At 43.0% G+C, this 11,325-nt stretch overlaps 2 long non-coding RNA genes across 3 annotated transcripts in view; one reads left to right on the top strand and one right to left on the bottom strand.

Moving 5' to 3' along the window:
- Positions 1-10,064, top strand: part of LOC109507469 (uncharacterized) — a 28,821-nt gene extending 18,757 nt beyond the window's left edge. For both annotated transcript variants that reach the window (XR_002166474.1, XR_002166473.1), the window contains exon 4: positions 9,880-10,064. This is a non-coding gene — a long non-coding RNA (uncharacterized LOC109507469). The remainder of the gene's footprint in view (positions 1-9,879) is intronic.
- Positions 1,444-1,896, bottom strand: LOC109507470 (uncharacterized). Its single transcript, XR_002166475.1, has 2 exons — positions 1,775-1,896; positions 1,444-1,742 (listed from the first exon to the last, which is right to left on the bottom strand). It is a non-coding gene; the product is annotated as an uncharacterized LOC109507470 (long non-coding RNA).
- Positions 10,065-11,325: the final 1,261 nt, after the last annotated feature.

The following is an 11,325-nucleotide window of genomic DNA, read 5'->3' as shown; positions in this document are numbered from 1 at the left end:
CCCCCCCCGCCATCCAGATGGGCACAGCTTCAGACAAAATGGCCGCCTGACTTTCCCTCTGCCAAAGATGGCGGGCGCGTCTCAGCGCTCTGCCATCTGCGTGTGGCTTTAGTTGTTGTCGGATACAAATGTGGCACTAATTGCATTTGCATAACCCTCCAAATTGTTCCTGGCCCGTGCCGCTAATTGCGATGAATTTGCGGCGACAACAAGAAGGACGAAGGTGTTTTTTTTTGTTTTTTTTCAAGACGTAATCACGGCAGTTAGTGTTTGTTTTAATCCGTGTTGTTTTTGTAGCTTTTCGGTTAACGTGAGATTAAGGCTGCGGCGGCCCAACTGTGCCATATGGTGTGTGCGTTTGCATGCAAATGGGACTGTAGGAAAGATTAAGCTTTTTTCTTTTTCAAGCAGACAGTTCTCTGTCATGTCCATCGGCACTCACACACACACGCACACGCACACACACACACACACACACACACACACACACACACACACACACACACACACACACACACTCACAGCGCTGCGAGAATAAAATAAATAGTACATTTCTGACGTCGGGTAGAATCCTCGTATCTCCAAAATCATCACTTTTCAGGATACCCCAAAAACCGCATATTTGTTCAATCATTCACATTGTATTATCAAAGTCAGCGATCCACTTTCAACACATTAGACTAGTCAATATAACACTCACGAACCTGAGGAGTGAGCACTTGGACAGATTTGTGAAAAAATAAAAACATTGACCAATTTGAGCACACACTGTAATTTAGCCGGGCTTCAACGAACTCCAGACACACAACCCACAAAAGACTCATTTTCATGCACGTGGTTGTCTGGTTACCATGACAGTGAACACATCGTGAGGTGGTTGTTTTTTTTTGCAGGGGGGGGGGGGACTGGGCTTGAGAGTGGAAACGTATATATCGGGGAGAATTTGTAGCTTGGAAGCATCCCAGGAAGTTAAATTGCAGGCTAGAATGCGGCGATGACTGATAAAATGTCGGCGCCGGATTGGCCGATTCGTATTTCCAGGCTCATTAATTCACACGACGGGTGTCGGCCCCTTATTTGCATTTGCCCATCGAGGCAGCTGCTGTGCGATACAGTTTTGAGGCAAAATGGCGGTCACGCGAATCACATGGCTGGTGGCAGGAAAGAGCAAGAGGAGGGGGGTGGGGGTTCGCATTTTGGGGTGCATGTCTGGTTGGAGAGAGAGTAGACTGGTGTGGGGGAGCAAAAGATGGAGTGGGGGGGGTGCTTGGTGGAGAGGTTATTGGGGGTGTCTGGCTTTAGTAGACCATTAATGAGAGGCTGGGTTATGGAGGGGGGGTGGGTCGTTTGTCTGCGTTTGTGAACATGCGTCTGCATCTTGCTCATTTGCATCACGCGGCAAAGGGCGTCCATATGCTGCAAGGCACCAGGGATTTATATATATTTTTTCCCCATCCAAGCGAGAGACTAGGAAGATGCTCTCGTGCCACATGCCTCCATATAACACTCCTCCGAGGTTCAGGCTGGCCGCATCACTTGGGATTCGTCCAATGAGCTCTTGCTCCTGACCAATTGCAAACGATCAGGAAGTGAAAGGGAAAAAGGCTGTCACGAGTTTACCCTTCGTGTGCACCAATATGGAAATGGATCCAGGGATTTTTAGATATACTGTCCTTGAGTGTATAGTTCACTGAAAAACAAATGAAAGCAGTCTAGTTTGACTGGAATGCCCGCTGAAACAACTGTGTGGTCACCTGCTTTTTAAAATATCAACTGACTGAAGAGAGAAGGCCCTTTTTGGGCATAACCAAGACTTACTCCACAGTTGGTGAACACTCCAAATTGGTAGACTCACGCTAAAATGAGTCAAAAGAGTCATTTCGAGGACGCATATTCTATTTTCGTGATCATATTGAACATTTTGCACGTCCCTAAAATGTCCACATTTGTCATGATGCACTGAAAAAGGTTTTAATTGAATTGACTAAATTTTATTTCTGCAAGTGATTGCATGAAATAAAATCATCTGGATGCAGGTCCATTTTTTTAAATAGACTACACATCAATTTAAAAAAAAAATGTGGATCAGGTGATTTTATTTTGTGCAGCTGCTTGATAAAATAAAATCGAGTAAATTCAAGCCACCATATTTGTTTTAATTGTGGGGTGACTTCCCCTTGAAGAATCCGCCGATGTGACCTCACTTACCAGCGCTTGTCTTTCTTCAATGGGGGCTGAAAGAGTGACGAGTTGCAGAGTAAATATTTAAACATTCGTGTTGTAATTTTCATCATATCAAGTGCGTAGTTGAATGTTGTCAAGCTTAACATGTCCACTCGGCCGTAGTCGAACATGAATTGAATTCATAACCTTTCAGATATTCCAAATAGATGGGTTCAACACGAGACAGTCAGTTTGCTAACTGAATCGTGTCACTACGTGAAGGTCCACCGTCTGCTCATCGAGCGATGACGTTAGTTCAAAATGTCCACCCTGTCAGCAAGCTTAAATATGTTTCGGCTCGTCTGTGAGAATCGCTATATAAATAAAGTTGATATACTTCTAGGATATATTCATTGTCCGGTGCAGTCAATACGGCGAGATGTCAAGTGTCAGACAACGAGACACAAAGCAAATCTCCATTGTGTCTGGGCTAAATGTTGAGCCTGCGACGGACTGGGAATGTGCGGAGCGTGGGAAATGCCGCCAGAACAGAGCCAGACTGCTCTTGTAGCAGGTGAATGAGGACCCTAGAGTTCAAAGGTCAAGGCCAGTTGAAGAGGTAGTCTGGTTGTTTGCTTGTCGTCTGGGCCTGGCGTTATGCTAATGAAATGGCCGCCCCCGCTCGATAAGCAGCGCCGTCTACTGCTCGTCCGATCTGGCCGTTCCGAGGGACGGGTGGAGACTTGAGGAGGAGTCACATCGGCATGTTTGACATGCACGGGGTCAGATGGAGGTGTAGCATCACCACAACTGGAAAAAAAAATATATATGAATATAATTTTATATATAAAATGAAACATTATGAAAATGAAAAATGATCAAAGAAACTAAATCTTGCTTCCATCGAAATATATTGCTCACAAAAGTAAAAGAATAAAAATAAAAATTACAGCGCTAAAAGATTAAATTTACATGGTTGAATGTAATCCGCCCTGATGTTCAATCTTCAAAAAAATATCACATAATGCAATGCAGTGCAGTTTTAAAAGAAATATATATTACTTTACCTTGAATGCAGCATTGCTTTGGCACTCCCTTTCTTCAACTTGAACTGGGCTCTTCAACAAGGTAGAGAGAATTAGGAACATTTTAGCGGTGAGTGTTAGCTTAAAACATTCCCGCATCTGCCAGAAAACAACAACAAAATGTCAGGAAAAGTCGACGAGAACATCAAGACTTCATTTGGGGTTAATCAGAGACGCTTTTAACGGTGGCAGGTGGGTGCATTGGTTCCTTCTGAACACCAGTCTCATTTTTTATTTTTTTTAATATCACAAAACCTGACATTTAAACAGCAGTGTGTGGACTTTTTTTTTCTAATCCACTGTTTCAAATTCAATATTCCTTTTATTGGAAGTGTGAGATCAAGTTTTTAGAGTCAGGAAGTGTTAAATCGTCGAAAACGAAAAGCCTTAAAAGTGACTGGAAATGTAAAATTTGACACAATGAAAATGATTGGAGCACATGCTTCCTTGCTTCTTAAAAGGTCTGCTTTTAATTTATTAATTTTTTTCTTTTTGGGGGGGCTGCGAGGTGAGTACAGTTGGTTTCACTTTGCCTGTATATACTGTACATGTGCACATATGTAGCATCGTAAATAACAACAACAATAATAATAACCAGGCAGCACGAAACGTATTCAAGTCTCAACTGAGGAGGAACAGTGACGTATTTTGACACCGCGGAGTGTTTTGTAAAATGGAGAGACGATGTTGCTCCGCCAAAGTTGTACGCACGCGCGGCTTCCTTCGCTCATTTTGAACGCGCCTGGTGCCCAAGGAAGGAAGCGAGTGAATAGATGAAGAAGCGCACGGCCTATACCTCTGTGCTCTCTTTATGCTTGTGGCCGCAGGCTTCATTAGCTCCGCAGAAAAGGGGGACAGCTCCCTCAATAGACCCATAGACCTGTCTCACTGGCACGGCTCGGGCCTCCGTGTGGTGTGTGTGCAAGTGCGTGTGTGTGTGTGTGTGTGCCGGCGTGATTTGTATCCGTGTTTCCCCCGACCATTCGCACACCACGGGGGCCTCATTGTTTCTCACTCATGCCTAAAGGAGACTCGGCATTGACACTTTTTTTTTTTTTAAGGCTCAAATCTCTCTTTGTCCCTCATTCTCTCGTTTTCCCCTCGCAGGCTTTCTATTATTCTCCATTTCACATTTTTCCTCATTGTGTTGCCTCTCTTTATTTTTTTGGGGGGGGGATTTTAACTATGTACTTTCTTCCACATACCTCCCATTCCATACAGCGTAGCATTCTCGCGTCACCATCAGAGCTGTATATTCCCGTGGTGCTCCTTGATTTTAATCGTGCCTATCATACACAGTTGATATGACGCATATACGTGATCATAACGTTCAACCTATGAATCCAATCAATCCGGGGACATCCACTCGCCACTTCACTGTAAAATCGAACAGTCTATTTATAGTTGTGGTTGCGGTTTACAGTGTGCTACATCATGTTGAGAGTTGCATCTAATGCTGTATCTCCTGAGGAAGCAAACTATGACAAAAGCGCTCAGTATGATGTAGTACCGTTCTACACCTCTGCAAAGTGCACATTGTTCAATGAATATCGATCCGAAAGAGTCAATCGAAGCGAATGATGATCTTTGCGAGGGATTTTTGCTACGTATGAATATTGGATCACATGTCAGAATTAGCATCGGCCTAAAAAAACAAAAACAAACAAACCAAAAAAAAAAAAACATATTGGGTCATGGCCTACTTTTGGGGATGAGCAGTGACGTGGTTGCATCGACTACTTTTTAGAATTATGGCCCAAAAAGTTCCACCCTTGGTTTCACTGCAGAATGACAACAAAATCTCCCAAGTACATGTAGGGGAAATGTGCTAAACTGGATGATTTTAATGATGGAAACTTGGTGTCTTTTTTTTAATACCTAAATGACCTGTTATTTTAACCAGGGTGTCGATTTTTCATATCCACTCTAAAAAAAAAAATGTGTGAGAAATATACAAATATTTTGTGGTAGCAGAGTACTTCAAGAGGCATGCAGCAGCTTGTGCAAAAAAAAACAAAAACAAAAAAAACAATATCTTGCTTCACTTATGTTAAATGCAAATTGTGTATTTTTCAGAGATATGTTTCCATATGACTTTTTTTTTTCCAGTTTTGGGCTGAGATCATCAGCATGAATAACACTGCTAATGATGAGATTTTGTGCCACGTGCATCATCGTCTTCCATCGTACGCGTGGAGTTAATGATGATCAATAAATGCTGACATTGAGTTGAGAGTCCAGGTCCTATCACTGTGGTTTCAAGGTTGAAGTCAAAGTAAGGTGCCATGGGGACTACTTTGTTGTACCCGCCAGTGAGATGCAATCTTTGACTCAAATACGGGAACGCGAACGAGGAGCGAGGCTGACGGCGAAGCAACTAACGATAGCGTGGCCTGGTTTGCGGTTCCACTGGGAGAGAGGCACTTTTTGCCTGCAAAATGAGATAGCGCGAGCTCTTTGAACACGCAAAAAAAGCACGCGGGCGCAAGCACGTTGTTCCAGCCGTCGATGTGAACCGGCTCGACTTTGTTGTTGAGGTAGCGAGAAACTTTTTGCCCCACATTTCTTTCGCGCGTACGCGACTCATCATTTCAGTCTTCCACTTGGTCGAATGCCACAAGCCGCCGTGAGGTTACACTTTTCCCAAAAAAATAATACAAGTTCTCATTCTCTTGCTCACAGTTTTCCTGCATGCTTCATGCTGTTTATGTGTCACTCCTGGTTGAAGTTAACTGTTAAGCTGACACATAAAACATCCATCCATTTTCTAATCTGCTTACCCTCATGAGGGGGTTTGCTGGTATGCTGGAGTCGATCCCAGTTGTCTTCGGGGACACCCTGAACTGGTTGCCAGCCAATTGCAGGGCACGCAAAGACAAAACAACCATCCGCTCTCACAATCACACCTCGGGGACAATTTAAGGGGTTCAATTAAGCTGCCATGCATGTTTTCGGAATGTTGGTGGAAACCGGAGTACCCGGAGAAAACCCACACAGGCACAGGGAGAACATGCAAACTCCACACAGGAAGGCCTGAGCCGGAATCGAACCCTGTACCTCCGCACTGTGAGACCGACGCGCTAACCAGTCGCCCACCGTGCCGCCACACATGAAACAAAACAGCTAATCACGTTCAAATACCGAACAAAAGTCAGCTAGCTTAACGCTAAACGTTAATGTGTAACATCTTAGACAGACTGACGGGAAATTAGTATTGATATTCTTCTCTTGTCTCTTGTCACACACACGGAGCAGCAACACTTAGAAAAATACTCACGGGCATATATTTTCTCTGCTTTGTAGGGAACGACGACTATTTCTAGCAGAAGCCTGAAGGTTTTGCCTTGGAGGGACTCTTTTTCACTAGACGGGATGTCTGCGGCATGACGTGTCACTACAATGAAGGCGCGCTTCGCTACATTTGGACTGCATACTGTAAAAACACATCAAAAAAACGATTGGTTAAAAATCTGCAGTGTACTGTAGAGGGGAGCTCGACTGATGACCTGCGATATAGTGGGGGGGACACTGTACCTAATAAAGTGTCTGCATATGTGTGTATCACACGCAGCCAAAGCTCGACCGTGTCCTGCTGGGAAGATTTCATTCCCATAGGCTGGACGCATCTTGGAGGTGGGGGGGACACGGCATTCCCTTCACACACACACACACACACACACACACACACACACACACACACACACACATGTGTCGCCGCATGATGGATAGGTGCATCCTGCAGAGTGATGTCACTGTCACACACACACGCACACACACACACGCTGTTGGCTCTTTTGGTGTAGCTGTCACTTGGCCACCCATTCAGGGCTCAGTCACGGCCACTTAGAGCGCAGCAGACTCAGGGATTCACACGAGCTGTGATCCAATGACATGTATTTATAATGAGGGGCCGCCAAAACGTCTTTGTCACACGCACACAATGTCAGTAAAAAAATGTGTGTGTGTGTGTGTGTGTGTGTGTGTGTGTGTGTGTGTGTAAAGAGAAGAGAATCAGCGCCAATTCCAAAACCATTTCAACTCTAGACCAAATAATAATTTGAACTCTCGCCAACGTGAAATGACTGAACTTTCTAAATCACAGTGTCGTTCCTGAAAAATGGACCGACACATGAACGACACGGTGGGGGTTTACCGTAACGACGCGTGTAAGGGAGCAGGAAAATCCGTGCACGCGCGCGTGTCCGTCTGTGAGTCCGTCTGTGTGTGCGTGTGAATGTGTGTGTGTGCGTGTCTGTGTGTGTGTGTGTGTGTGTGTGTGTGTGTGTGTGTGTGTGTGTGTGTGTGTGTGTGTGTGTGTGTGTGTGTAAAGAGAAGAGAATCAGCGCCAATTCCAAAACCATTTCAACTCTAGACCAAATAATAATTTGAACTCTCGCCAACGTGAAATGACTGAACTTTCTAAATCACAGTGTCGTTCCTGAAAAATGGACCGACACATGAACGACACCTGCGATGACATCATCATCATCAGAGCTGCATCACATATTTTGCTTTTCAAAACATGAATTCTGCTCGCTTTTGACTGACACCGTCAGAGGGACATTGATTTAACGAGAGCAACACTGGATGATTTTGTGTGCGTTGCTATATCCAATAAGTCACGCTGGTAAATAGTCGATCCACCTCTACTGACCTTCTACGTGTGTGTGTGAGCGTGTGCTCATTTCCCCGCGCTGGCATTATTCTTACTGCCTCCGAGCAGCGACATCATCCAGCCATCACTTTATCTCATCACGATCTAACCTTTACGCATCTCACTCTCGCCACCTTGTAAATTGTCCTGTAGAAGCTGCTTGGAGTTTGGATGAAGTGGAACTGCGCCGCATTTTCTTTTTTTTTCTTTTTTTCTTTTTTATTTTTTGGGTCCTAATATTACGGTTACCTTATTCAGCTACACAAGTGAGGCAGCAAAATATTCGCATCAGCTCTCGGTGTAAAGCGGTGAAGATCCACACCACTGCATTACAACTATAATAATCATCCTATATTAACCCCCTTTCATGCACCCTGTAACCTGGTAACATGATAAGCCGTCCACTGTAGTAACTGCTGTCCCTGAAAGGGTTAATGACACGGGGAGGAAAATTAGCGGCCGCAATATACAGTCGATAGCACAGGATGCTAATTCGAGGCCTTTAATTTGTGGTCACGAAATACTGGAGGCATAATGTGCGCACACAGTGAAATTTGGTAGTCATTTTTACACAGTCACCGTTTTTTCTTTCCTCTAACTGAGTTGTATTTCAACATTTTTGGAGTACAATCGCCCGGCTACTTAGAGTGGGAGCAAATCTTCAGAATACATCGAAATCTCTTCACCCAAGAGTACAGTACATGTGGCCCCGCCCACAACTCTCTTCAGTGTAAAATGTGAGGCGGTAATTTATGTTCTCCTGTGGATATTTTACTCTCATCTCAGTGAAAAGTCATGAGATCACAAAAGTAGGTATCATGTATGCGCAAAATACTCATTGGAGCTCACAAAATTGGTATCACGTACACATAAAATACTATTTTGAGGCTCCGAAATAGGTATCACTTGCGTTGGACATGAAATAAGTATGTAGTGTGTACACCATACGAAATTGGAATTAAGAAATACTGTTGGAGTAACGTGTGGACAAAATAAAAATTTGAACTGCATACCTGTTTCGTAGCCACAAATGTGTGCATTGGGCACTTGTAAAACCTTCTTCGAGGCCACAAATGTGTATTTTGTGCGCACAGTGGACAATAATTGATCCGTACAGTATTTTGCGGCCATAAATTAGCATTTGGTGTGCATAGTTTACCTACTTCACGGTCACGAAGAAGAATTTTGTGCACGTTATATAATATTGAGGTATGCAGTGTGGTCACAAATGAGTATTTCATGTGCACACTTTTCCAATATAATGGCCACCAATTTGTATTTTGTGAGCACCTACAACCTCCTTCCCGCCCACAAATTGGTATGTTGTGTGCACATTATTATTATTTGATGGCCGCGAATGCATCTGTAGGTGTACCCAATGTTCAGGCCGGCGATCAATGTTTCACTGTCTGCAAGCGGCTATCTGTGGACGACAATAGTGCATACATTAAACATTTGGTCGGGACAGCGTGGGCAGTAGAAGAGCTCTGGAGAGCCCTCCGGCCTCTCATAATTGCTCCATGTCTGAAGCATTGCACCTATCCAGAGACTGTATTCAACCATAACTACCTTCATCCTATTCCTCACTCCCCGTCGAGTGAATCTCCATGAAAAATATTGTTTTATTACACAACGTAACTCTGAACTATAAAAGGCTTCTTGGCTTGTCGGGTTGCCGTGCGGTGACGGTGCCAAAGCAGACTCTTACCGTGTCTGGGATGCGGGTGGGTGTGTCATTTCCCTCGGGTGTCATTGGGCAACTCTCGGGTGACTGGGAGACTTCTTGGCAGTCCACACTTGAGGCTCAAGGGTGGCGTGGCATGGACTCGAAGTCAGACATATTGCTGGTCATGACAAGGGGGAGTCCCTTCTGCATGCATACACAATTTCATTTTGAAAACTGTCTCGGTAATCATAATTTTTTTCCATGCCTCACTCATGTCCACTTTGTCTCTCTGTCTTTTTTTTTTTTTGCAGGACGTGATACCGGAAAACAACAAGGATTCCTAGTTAAGGTTGTGGCTGCATTACAGTGTTATCCTGCTGTTTTGAATAAAGAACATAAATATGTCTGTGTTGTGTGTACATTTTAAAATACACTGCAAATAATCTAGGTGTGTCTTGCACTGTTTTTACGGCAAATAAAATGTGATAAGTGTCAATGTTGTATTTATTTTTTTCCATTGAATGGTGACCGACTACCTTCACTTCATCGACTTTGTGTTGAAGAATTTTTTTTCATTGATTTTCAATTAAAACATGCTGTGTTTACCACCTTTATAAATCTACGTGTCTTGTCAATAAAAATCATTTTGGTTTTGACCAATACGCTGCAGTGAATTTGCTCAGAGCTCACATCAATGCAAATTCCACAAGGTTTTTCCAAATATCTACAGTACATACACGGCAATCAAAATTCAGACATTTAGCAGTGGTGTATCTGAGTTAATAGAATTAATTCGAATTAAGTGTCGTTTTTTTGGGGGGGGGCGCATGGGAAAATAAATATTTGTCAGTCAGAAATATGTTCAAATCCACAATATGCATTTATTATTTCAAATCTTTTTATAATTTTTTTTTTATATTGTAAATTCATACTGTATGCGTTCCAGTCGGAAATGATAAGATCCTGAAAATCGAAAAAGTAGGTCACACCAAATTTGTAAAAGAGTTGCTATTAGAGTAAAAAGGCATCCAGTTACGAAATATTTTTCCAGTTATTGGTTGTTGGTGTATACAATATTTATATAGTTGATGTATATGATCAATTATACTATTGAATGATATTAATGATTAAGTTGAACAACGTGTTTTGACTTTGTGTGATCATTTAGTGAACAAATGGGGAATAAAATAGATCCGGACTGTTAAAAAAAAGGGTGGGCGCTAGCAGAACTTTTATTTGGGATAGGAAGGACACGAAGACCAAGATGGAGGCGTGTGTATCAAAGGATGCGGTTGCTATAGATATTTGGCAAGATGCCAAAGGGAGGCAGAGCCAGCCTGCATTCATTCAGTTCTATTTTCCTTTCTCACGCACTTCGTCTTCTTACGTTTTATTACCATTATTTCACTTTTCCTCTTCAATCTGCGAGTCCCAGCAAACCCACCCCCAAATTCCTGTTTTTTTTTTTTAAATTATTAACTTTTTAGGGGATGGGGGGGGGGGGCTCCATTTCTTGTTTTAAAACACCCTCAGTAAAATGATTTGATGAGAACCAAAAGAATAGCATTTCTCCACTCGTGGTCAATGAAAACGAGCACATTATTAGCTTGTAAAGCTGTGAAGTTGCTTCAGAGTCACGTGTGTTGCATTTAATGTGCCGTAAACGTGAAAAAAAAAATCTATTTTTATTTCTATTTTTGTAAAGTGACCAAAAGGCCCCGAATCAATAAAAAACGTGGTAGTTAAAATAACAGTTA

This window comes from Hippocampus comes, unplaced genomic scaffold, assembly GCF_001891065.2.
Source record: "Hippocampus comes isolate QL1 unplaced genomic scaffold, H_comes_QL1_v1.1 scaffold105, whole genome shotgun sequence".
In the NCBI taxonomy this organism is placed as follows: Eukaryota; Metazoa; Chordata; class Actinopteri; order Syngnathiformes; family Syngnathidae; genus Hippocampus; species Hippocampus comes.
This window is presented reverse-complemented; position numbering and strand designations above follow the sequence as displayed.